This window comes from Myotis yumanensis, unplaced genomic scaffold (assembly GCF_028538775.1).
Source record: "Myotis yumanensis isolate MYYU_CA2020_CCGP unplaced genomic scaffold, mMyoYum1.0.hap1 SCAF_7, whole genome shotgun sequence".
Classification (NCBI taxonomy): domain Eukaryota; kingdom Metazoa; phylum Chordata; class Mammalia; order Chiroptera; family Vespertilionidae; genus Myotis; species Myotis yumanensis.
In genome coordinates this window covers 37,252,775-37,264,482 of record NW_027223758.1, presented here as the reverse complement: position 1 = coordinate 37,264,482, position 11,708 = coordinate 37,252,775, and positions in this window count along the sequence as shown.

Sequence of the window (11,708 nt, the reverse complement as noted above, 5' to 3'; positions counted from 1 at the left end):
CGATGGGCAGCTCATTGGGGCTAAAGTCTCAAAAGTTCAAAGGTGAAGCCACAAAGATCAGCAAGGACTGGATCATCATGACCTTGAGGTCCTTTGAGGAGTCAGGATTTTCAATTGAAGGTGATGGGCATTTATGGAAAACGGAGACAAAAATATCACAAGAGGATGTTCTGAGGAGGACTTGAAATGAGGTGTGTTCATTGCCTGCCACAGGAAGGTGCTCAGTGGATGTGAACTGAATGAATGAGTGAGTGAGCGAATGAATAATGAATTTCTGCCAGGCTCAGGAGCACCCTGGTACCTTCACTCACATGATTCCAAGCCTGGAACTCAGCCCCTCCCCGTCCTACCTTTTCCCTGTCCAGCCCTTTGCAGTAGGGCCTCCTACTTGCCTACAGGCCAACAAGCAGGAGGGCTGGGGCTTTTCTAGGGTCATCAAGTGAGTCAAACGCACAGCTGGGAACAGTGCTCTGTCCCTGCTCAGGTGATGTTAGAAATGCTTTTTCTCTGCTCCTCCACATAGGTTTACCTCCAGGCCCTGCCCTGGTGCTTTCTGGGATGGGGAGGCACTTGGCTTCCATTGTCTCCTTGACGGGCCAGAGCCACCTGCCTCTGCCTCCAGATGCCTGAGCCACCATCTGCTCCCACCCAAGCCCTCAGCTCTTTTCTTAAAATAATTCCTCCCGTTTCCTTGGAGACATCTCTCACATTGAAGAAAGGAAGGGAGGGAGGGAGGGAAGAGGACAGGTTGGCTCCCATTTCCTGAGCACCTACTGTGTGCCAGACCTGACTCTGGCCACATCCCTTTAACTGGGGATCACTCAGCACCCCCTTTCAGAAGAGAAACTAAGGCTTGGACACCTCAGTTCCCCAGATCACATGCCCCAGGTCTCACAGCAAGTAAAGAGTATTTGAGCCTGGGTGTTAGGCCTCAAAAATGAAAGCCTGTGTGACAGGATGGGTAGGTGCACTTAGGGCCACCCGTTCCCCACATCTACCCATTCCTCCCAAATCACTCTCCCTTACCTGATGCAACTCATAAAACACTATGGCACCCACTGTGTATCAGGGGCGGGAGGAGTGCCTCAGGTATGAATAAGACAAAGGGCTTCTCCCTTGGGGAAGTGGGAGGGCAGGAAAGATAAAAATGTCACCGTGGGTTCAATCAATAGCACCAATCACTTCAGAGGGGCCATTCCAGCTGATCCTCCCAAAACCCCAGTCCCATTTTTCAAAGAGGAAACTGAGGCCCAAAGAAGTAAATTCACTTTTCCAAGGATATACGAGGAGCAAGTGGTGGAACCAGAATAAAGGCCCAGATTGTGCTAAAAATAGAAGACAACTTGCTGGAAATGCCCCAGAGACCTGCACCAAGCGCTGCCCTGGGGCATGGGAGCGGGTGCAGCTGGGAGCCGAGGCCCCTGGAGCAGAGGGGAGAAATAAAGGGACATGGACAGGTGGGTCTCTGCCCCTTTCTGGCCTCAGCTCTCTCCAGCCAGCTCCGAGGCTGACATCACCAGGGCATCTGCACCACCGGCCTGAGGAGAGGGACAACCAAATCCCACCTGCCTTAGTCTCTGGATCCCCCTCAGGGCACCTGGGAGAAACACCTCACCTGGCAGGCATCAGGCAAGCCCAAAGCCCTGGGAGCTTCTCGTTGGCCCGACCCCAGCAGTCCATCTGGTTGAACCCACTTGTTTGAATCCTAGGTTTAGAGGCAACTCTCATATCTGATGGCTAAGCCTAGGGGAGAAGAGGTTATCCCCAAAGATTTCTGGCAAAAGTGGGACCCCTGTCACATCAAAATGCTGTGTGTGTTGTGTGTGCAGAGATTACACTCTGCCTTTCACTCTCCCACCCTGCAGTGTGGGTCTCACTACAGTGGCTGTGGCAACCCCACTGCAGGCAGAGAAAGGAGGCAGGAGTTTAGGCAGAGGGCTGGCATGAACAAAAGGGAGGAGGCACAGGGGATTCAGAGAGAAGCAAATAGCGTGGGGAGAGCAGCAAAGCTCAGGCCAGAGAAGGGGCTTGAGAGGAAAGACCTTGAGAGCCAGGTGAACAGCTTGGGTTTCATCTCGGAGGACACGGGATGCTATGATGGGGCTCAGAGCACAGGGAAGATGTGTTTAACGAAGATTCCCCTGGTGGTCAGTGTGGATGATGGCTGTCAAGCGGGGTAAGAGGCAGGAGGCCCCCACAACTGTGCAGAGGAGAGATGATGGGCCTGGACTAGGCTGGAGCTGTGAGAAGGAAGGGGAAGGAGACAGTTAAGAGACAAGTCAAAGAGGCAGAATCAATAGTTGTTGCTAATGATTCTGATGTGGGTGAGGGAAGGGGAGGAGGCAAAAATGAGGCTCGGGTTTCTCGTGTGGGTGGCTGGCAGGGCTGCCCTTAAGAAGGGAGGTCTGGGCAAAGGGAAAGGAGGGAAGGAGGAGGAAAGCCCACCGGGACGTGTGTCCTGCGTGGTGTTTATGGGATACATAGTGAGTGCTGCTCCTCCTGTGGGCTCCACGGCTCACATTTTACAAAGAGCTGTCAATCAAACTCTTTGGTTGGATTGCAACCAAGAAGGTTCCAATCCTGGAACCTTCCAACAATTCTGTGAGGTCAACACTATTTTTCTCAAAGAGAAAATTCCAGGCTTCAAGAGTGGTGATGACTGATCCAAGGGTTCCACTGAGTGGGTGATGGAGCTAGGTGTTCTGCCGTCAGGACCATGGCTTGGGTGCCAAGGAGCATCCCAGTTGTCCAGAGGCTTCAAGAAGATGTCCAGGAAAACGGACAGTAAGGGGAGAGGCTGGGGTTGGAGATAGAGTGACTGAAGGCACAGAGTGGATAAGGTCTTTCAAAGAGGGGTCATCCAGAGAAATAAGGAAATCACCTGAGTAGAATCTCAAGAAACAGCAACCTAAGTCAATTTGCAAAAATCAATTGTATTTACATATATAAGCGACAAACAAAAATAAGATTTAAATAAATAATACAATTTACAATGGCACCAAAATCCATCAAATACTGAGGAATAATAACTCTAATGAAAGGTGTGGGAGAACCAAGATGGCGGCATAGGTAAACACCGGAGTTTGTTGCCTCGAACAACCACTTCAAAAATACAACTAAAAGACGGAAAGGACACCATCCAGAACCATAGGAAGGCTGGCTGAGTGGAAATTCTACAACTAGAAGGAAAGAGAAAAGCATACCGAGACTCAGAGGAGGCGCAGTGTGGAAGTAAAATACTAAGGTGCGGAGTGCATGCGGAGCGGGCTGGCGGCTGAGGGCACGGTTGTCGTTTTCAATCAGGAGGGAGTCTCAGGCTCTGAGCTCCAGTTCCGGGCGAGTCTCTAGGGACCCAGACTCATATGGGAGAAGTGGGACTGTCTGGCTTCAGTCAGAACCCAAGGGCAGCTTTCTCTCTGAGGGGCTTGCAGCAATTACCCAGACACTGAGAAGCAGAGCCTCTGAGGGCAAGACTGAGAGCAGCCATAACTGCTAGCCCCGCCCTGTTGATCCCATGGGACCTGCCCCACCCAAGCCCTGCAGGGAGGCTTTTGCTGGATAGCCTCAGGCAAAGGCTAGATTAGCACCTCCCTAGAGATCCAGGAGCCAGGAAGCCCAGAGGTCAGAGTGGGACCTTCCAGTTTGCAGCTCCGTGGAACCATAAAAGACACACTCAGGGGGCAGACTCAGTGAGCACCAAAGCCCCACTGAAGCAAGTCTTGCCCCAGAGGGGTGTCTCCAGCACAGAAGTTCTCCCACTGCAGACACAGCTGATTCTCACAGTCAATTGGCCTGGAGATCAATTCCTCCCAGTGATAACTACAACAATCAAGGCTTAATTACAACAAGACTGTGCACAAAGCCCACAAGGGGGTGCACCAAGAGTGTCTACCTCAGGTAATTGGGACACTTAGCACAGAAAGGCACTCTATCGACACAGCAAAGCATAAAAAATGCCAAGACAAAGAAACAGGACACAAATGACAGAAATGGAGGAAAGCAAACTGCTGGATATAGAGTTCAAAACCACACTTTTAAGGTCTTTAAAGAACTGTCTAGAAGCCGCCGATAAATTTAGTAAGGCCCTCGAAAAGACTGGTGAGACTGCCGATAAATGTAGTGAGATCTTCAAGAAATCTAGTGAGACCCTCGATATTGTGATAAAGAACCAACTAGAAATTAAGCATACACTGGCTGAAATGAAGAATATTATACAGACTCCCAACAGCAGACCAGAGGATCGCAAGAATCAAGTCAAAGATTTGAAATACGAAGAAGCAAAAAACACCCAACCGGAAAAACAAAATGAAAAAAGAATCCAAAAATATGAAGATAGTGTAAGGAGCCTCTGGGACAGCTTCAAGCGTACCAACATCAGAATTATAGGGGTGCCAGAAGAAGAGAGAGAGCAAGATATTGAAAACCTACTTGAAGAAATAATGACAGAAAACTTCCCCTACCTGGTGAAAGAAATAGACTTACAAGTCCAGGAAGTGCAGAGAACCCCAAACAAAAGGAATCCAAAGAGGACCACACCAAGACACATCATAATTAAAATGCCAAGAGCAAAAGACAAAGAGAGAATCCTAAAAGCAGCAAGAGAAAGAAAGTCAGTTACCTACAAGGGAGTACCCATACGACTGTCAGCTGATTTCTCAACAGAAACTTTGCAGGCCAGAAGGGAGTGGCAAGAAATATTCAAAGTGATGAATACCAAGAACCTACAACCCAGACTACTTTATCCAGCAAAGCTATCATTCAGAAGTGAAGGTCAGATAAAGAGCTTCACAGATAAGAAAAAGCTAAAGGAGTTCATCACCACTAAACCAGTATGATATGAAATGCTGAAAGGTATCCTTTAAGAAGAGGAAGAAGAAGAAAAAGGTAAAGACACAAATTATGAACAACAAATACACATCTATCAACAAGTGAATCTAAAAATCAAGTGAATAAATAATCTAATGAACAGTATGAACTGGTGATTGTAATAGAATCAGGAACATAGAAAGGGAATGGACTGACTATTCTTGGGGGGGAGGGGTGAGGGGGTGCGGGAAGAGATTGGACAATAATCGTGCACCTATGGATGAGGACAGAGGGTGGGGAGTGAGGGGGGAGGGTGGGGTGGGAACTGGGTGGAGGGGAGTTATGGTGGGAAAAAAGAGGAACCAATGTAATAATCTGAACAATAAAGATTTAATTTAAAAAAAAAAGAAGAAAAGAAAGGTGTGTAAGACTTCTACAGTGAAAATTACAAACCCTATAGGGAGAGTTAAAGACCTGAACAAATGGAGAGAGATGCTGTGTTCATGGACTGGGAGACACACTATGCGAAAGATGCCACTTCTCCCCACATTAATCTCTAGGTCCCAATCCCAACCAAAATCCTTTCAAGGTCTTGATAAACTCATTCTAAACTTTATGTGAAATTCCAACGGCTTTCAATTGTAGAGACTATAAATTGGGGTGGTGAATACAGATGATATAGAATTGTATACCTGGAATCTATACAATTATATTAACCAATGTCACCCCAATAAATTCAATTTTTTTAATCTGCTGTTTTTATTTTTGAAAAAATTATCTTTATTGTTGAAAGTATTACAAATATCCCCCTCTCCCCTTCATTGACCCCCTGCACCCAGCTCCTGCCCCCTCCCCAATATTGTCTGTGTCCATGGGTTATGCATATATGGTATATGCATATACATTCTTTGGTTAATCTCTTCCCGCCCCCAACTCTTCCCTCTGACATATGCAATAAATTCAATTAAAAGAAATAAAATCCACAATCACAGCATTCTTCTTATCCAAATAATTCTTTGTATGAAACAGACAACTTAATTTTTTGGAGAGGAAATGCATAGGCTAAAATCCCCAGGGCCATTTGGGCCAGTTACCATGAGAAAGGGAAAGGGTATCCGTCCAGAATGACCCTGCCTGGATAAAGGTAGCTGTGAGCTTCTCTCCATACAGAGTGTAACACCTAGAGATTAGCCATTTGTGGTGGGATTGAGATAGCTCCAGCGGCTGGCCAAAAGCACAATAGGTTATTCATTTTGAATTTAATAAAAAGAAATGGATTTGTCCTAGATAGGCATGAATAGCCCTCCTCTAGTGAACGCAGGCAGCCAAGCCCTGGACTAACCACCTTCCTGCGGCATCACTTCTCAGTTCCTGTGTGTCCACGACCCACGGCTCTCCTGTCTCACGATCTGCACTGGAATCCCAGATCTACCACTTCCTGGCTATGTGACTTTGCCTACCTCTCCGAGCATCCATTTCCTCATGTATAAAACAGACCCTTATAATTTCCTACCAAAACAACCACAACCCAAAACCAAAACCCTTCATAGACACAGACAACAGTATGGTGACTACTAGAGGGAAAGGTAAAAGAGAGTAAACGGGGGATAAATGGTGACGGAAGGAGATTGACTTTGGGTGGTAAGCACACACTACAATATACAGATGATGTATTACAGAATTGTATGCCTGAAACTTATATAATTGTATTAACCAATGTCACCCCAATAAATTCAATAAAAATTTAAAAAATTGTAGAGAGTACATTGATGAAGCATAAAGCTGTAAAGAATAAATAACATCACTAGATTTCAGGGTATACTGAAAACTATAGCTTGGGGGAAATGCTTGCAACAAAGGACTATTATCTAGAATATAAGAAAGAAAAACTCCACAAAACTCAACAGTAAAAAAATAATCCAACTAGAAAATGGACAAAAGGCATGAATAGACATCTTACCAAAGAAGACATGCAGATGGCAAATAAGCACTAAGAAGATGGTCAGCATCATTAGCCAGTAGGAAATGCAAAGAAAAACTACAATGAGATGTGAATACATGCCTATCAGAACAGCTAAGTAAAAAGCAGTGACAGCATCAGATGCTGTCAGGGATGCAGAGACCTATCACTCATACATTGCTGGTGGGAATGTCAAATGATGTAGCCCCTATGGAAAAATAGTTTGACAGTTTTTATTTTACTTTATTTTATTTATTTTTTATATATTTTATTGATTTTTTACAGAGAGGAAGGGAGAGAGATAGAGAGCTAGAAACATCAATGAGAGAGAAACACTGATCAGCTGCCTCCTGCACACCTCCCACTGGGGATGTGCCCGCAACCAAGGCACATGCCCTTGACCGGAATCGAACCCGGGACCTTTCAGTCCCCAGGCCGACGCTCTATCCACTGAGCCAAACCGGTTTTGGCTAGTTTGACAGTTTTTATAAAACTAAACATGACCTTCTGGAACTAATAAGCAATTATAGTAAGGTTGCAGGATACAAGGTTAAAATACAAAAGTCAATTCCTATATACCAGCAATGAACACATGGAATTTGAAATTAAAAAAACATAGTATCATTGCCCTGGCCGATATGCTCAGTGGTTGGAGCACCAGTCCTCACACTGAAGGTTTGCAGGTTTGATCCCCGGCCCCAGATAGAACACATGTGGGAGGCAACCAACCGATGTGTCTCTCTCATATCAATGTTTCTCTCTCTCTCACTCTCTCTCTCTCCCTCCCTCCCTCTCTCTCTCCCTCCCTCCCTCCCTCCCTCCCCTCTCTTCCACTCTACAAAAATCAATGGATTAACAAACAACGACAAAAACACAGTATCATTTACATTGGCACCTCTCAAAATGAAATACATAGCTATAAATTTAACAAAACATGTACAAGAACTATAACAACTCTGATGAAAAGAAATCAAAGAACTAAATAAATGGAGTGATATTCCACATTTATTGATAAAAACACTCAATACTGTTAAGATGACAGTTCTTCCCAACTTGATCTATAGATTCAATGCAATCTCAATCAAAACCTCAGCAAGTTACTTTGTGGATATTAACAAACTGATTCTAAAGTTTACATGGATAAGGAAAAGACCCAGAATAGCCAACACAATATTGAAGGAGAAAAACAGAGTCAGGGGACTGATAATACCCAACTTCAAGACTTACTATAAAGCGACAGTAATTGAGAGTGGGGTACTGGAGAAAGAATAGATCCATGGAACAGAATTGAGAGCCTAGAAGTAGACCTGCATTAATATAGTCAACTTATCTTTTTTGTTGTTGCTGTTGTTGTCAATCCTCACCCAAGAATATTTTTTCCATTGAGTTTTAGAGAGAGTGGAAGAAGGGGGAGAAACAGAGAGAGAGAAACATCAATGTGAGAAAAACACATTGATTGGTTGCCTCCCGCACAAGTCCCACCCAGGTACGTGCCCTTGACAGGAATCAAACCACAACCCTTCAGTCCAAGGGTCAACACTCTAACCACTAAGCAAAACTGGCTAGGGCTATAGTCAACTTATCTTTGACAAAAGAGCAAAGGCAATACAATGGAGCAAAAATAGTCTTTTCAACAAATGATGCTGGAACAATTGGACATTTATATACAAAAGAAATGAATTTAGACACAGAACTTAACACTACTTACAAAAATTAACTTAAACATGATCATTGACCTAAATTAAAATGCAAAATTATAAAACTTCTGGAAGATAACATAAGAGAAAACCTAGATGACCTTGGGTATGATGATAACTTTTTAAATACAACACAGAGGCATGATATGTGAAGGAAATAATTGATAAACTGAATTTCATTAAAATTAAAAACTTTTGCTCTGTAAAAGACAATGTCAAGAGAATGAGAAGACAAGTCATGACTGGGAGGAAATATTTACAAAAGACATATCTGATAAAGGACTGTTATAGGAAATATGCAAATAACTCTTAAAACTCAACAGTAACAAAACAAACAACCCAATTTTAAAAAATGGGCCCAGACAATGTTGCTCAGTGGTTGAGTGTTGACCTATGAACCAGGAGCTCATGGTTCAATTCCTGGTTGGGGTACATGGCCAGGTTGTGGGCTTGATCCCCAGAAGGAGGCGTGCAGGAGGTAGCTGATCAATGATTCTCTCTCATCATTGATGTTTCTCTCTCCCTCTCCCTTCCTCTCTGAAATCAATAAAAAATATATATATATTTTTAAATGGGCAAAAAACCCAAACATACACCTCACCAAAGAAGATACACAGATGGCAAGTAAGCATATGAAAAGATGTTCAACATCACGTCACTAGGGAATTCCTAATTAAAACAACAATAAGATACCATGACATATCTATTAGAATGGCCAAAATCCAAAACATTAAAAACACCTGGCTATAGAGCAATAGGAACTCTTATTTCATTGCTAGTTGGAATGCAAAATAAAACCACCCCTTTGGAAGTTGGTTTCTTACTAAACTAAACATATTCTTACCACATGATCCAGCAATTATGCTCCTTGACATTTACCCAAATGAGTTAAAACTTAAGTCCACACAGAAACCTGCACATGAATGTTTATAGCACTTTATTCATAACTAGAGGCCCAATGCACGAATTTGTGCACAGACGGGGTCCCTTGGCCTGATGATTGGGGCCAATCAGGGCTGGCCGGCCAGGGGGAGGAACCGTGGGAGGTTGGCCAGCCACAGGAGGTTGGCTGTGGGAGTGCATTGACCACCAGGGAGCAGCTCCTGCGTTAAGCATCTGCCCCCTGGTGGTCAGTGCATCGTCATAGCAACCATTCGACCTGCTGTTTGGTCGACAGGTTGTAATGGTCGCTTAGGCTTTTATATACCTAGATTGCCAAGATTTGAAAGCAAACAAAATGTCCTTCAGTAGAAGAATAGGTAAACTGTGGTACATCCAGACAATAAAATCTCATTTAGCACAAAAAATAAATGAGCTATCAAGCCATGAAAAGACATGGAGGAATTTTAAATGCATATTACTAAGTGAAAGAAGCCAGTGTGAAAAGGATTCAGACTGTATGGTTCCAACTGTATGACATTCTGGAAAAGGTAAAGCTATGGATACAGTAAAAGGATCAGTAATGACCAGAGGTTTGGGGAAAGGGAAGGATGAATAGGCAGAGAATTATTAGGGCAGTGAAACTACTCTGCATGATACCACAATGGTGGATTATGCATGGTCCAAACCCAGTGTAAAACACCAATGTGAACCCTAATGTAAACTATGGACTTTGGGTGATAATGATGTATCACTGTAGATATACAACAAATAGATTATAACCAATATACCACTCTGGTGGGGGATATTGGTAATAGGAGCGTCTGAACAACAGTGGTTGCAGGGAATATGTGGGAAATCTCTATAACTTCCACTCTATAATTTTGCTGTGAACCTAAACTGCTCTAACATATAAATGCTAGAGGCCTGGTGCATGGATTCATGCACATTGAAAGGAAATTAATTAGAAGGTGGCCAGTGGGGTGAGACTGGGTGAGATGAGCTAGACATGCGCTGGAGCCAACCTCCCATGGTCCCTCCCCAGCCGGCTGCACCTGGGGTGGCACCAGGGCTCGAAGGGCATCTGTGGAGTTAGTGGGGTCCCTCTGGCAGGTGAGGTCCCTCGGCAGAGAAACTGACAGTCCAACATCCCCCGAGGGGTCCCAGAGTGCGAGAGGACACTCTGCAAAGTTGCTGTCACTTGGCAGTTCCTGCGTTGAGTGTTTGCCCCCTGGTGGTCAGTGCGCATCATACCTACCAGCCAGTCGGCCGGTCGGCCGGTCGCTTAGCCTTTTATATATATAGATATCACACAACACACACATATGTATAACATGCAATTACCATACGGCTGAGAAATTGCACTCTTGGGCATTTATATAAGAGAAATAGAAACTTATGTTCACACAAAAACCTGTACATGAATGCTCACAACAACTTTATTAATAATAAGATGAGTGGATAAAAAAGGTGTGGTATCTATAATAATAAAAGCATAATATGCTAATTAGACCAGACAGCCAAATGACCTTCTGGATGACCTTCTGCATGAAGCCAGGGCTGCAAGGGCTGAGCCCCTTGCACGAATTTCGTGCATTGGGCCTCTAGTATGTATATAATGGAATACTATGAAGCAGTAAAAAAGAAGGATTTCTTACCCTTTGAGACAGCATGGAGGGACCTGGAGACTATTATGCTAAGAGAAATAGCCAGTCAGAGAAAGACAAGTATCATAAGATCTCACTCATGTGGAATCTAATGAATAAAATAAACTGAAGAACAAAATAGATCCAGAGACATGGAAGCATGGAACAGACTGTGGAATCTCAGAGGGAAGGGTGGGAAATGATCAACCAAAGAACTTGTATGCGTATATGCATAACCCATGGACACAGACAATAGGGTGGTAAAGGCCTGGGGTGGGGGCGGGGGCCGGCCAGAAGGGGTCAATGGGGGACAAAGGGGAGCATATGTAATACTTTCGACAATAAAGATTTAATTTTTAAAAAATAATAATAATAACCCCAAACTGAAAACAACTCAGACAGATAGCCTTTACTGCATGAATGATTAAACAAACCGGTATATCCACCCATGGAAGAGTGGGCGACAATGAAAAGAAGCAAACTATTGATATACATAACAATGTGGGTATATTTCAAGTGAATTAAAGGTGAGTGAAAGAAGCCAATTCTAAAAGGTTACATACTGTGTGATTCCATTTATGTAACAATTTATGCAATTTGGTGGGGAAAAGATGGTTCTTTCAAAAAATATTGCTGTCAAAGCTAGATATGCATATGAAAAAAATAATCGACCCTTACCTTCCATCATACACAAAAATTAAAAGAAAAGTTCTAGAAGAA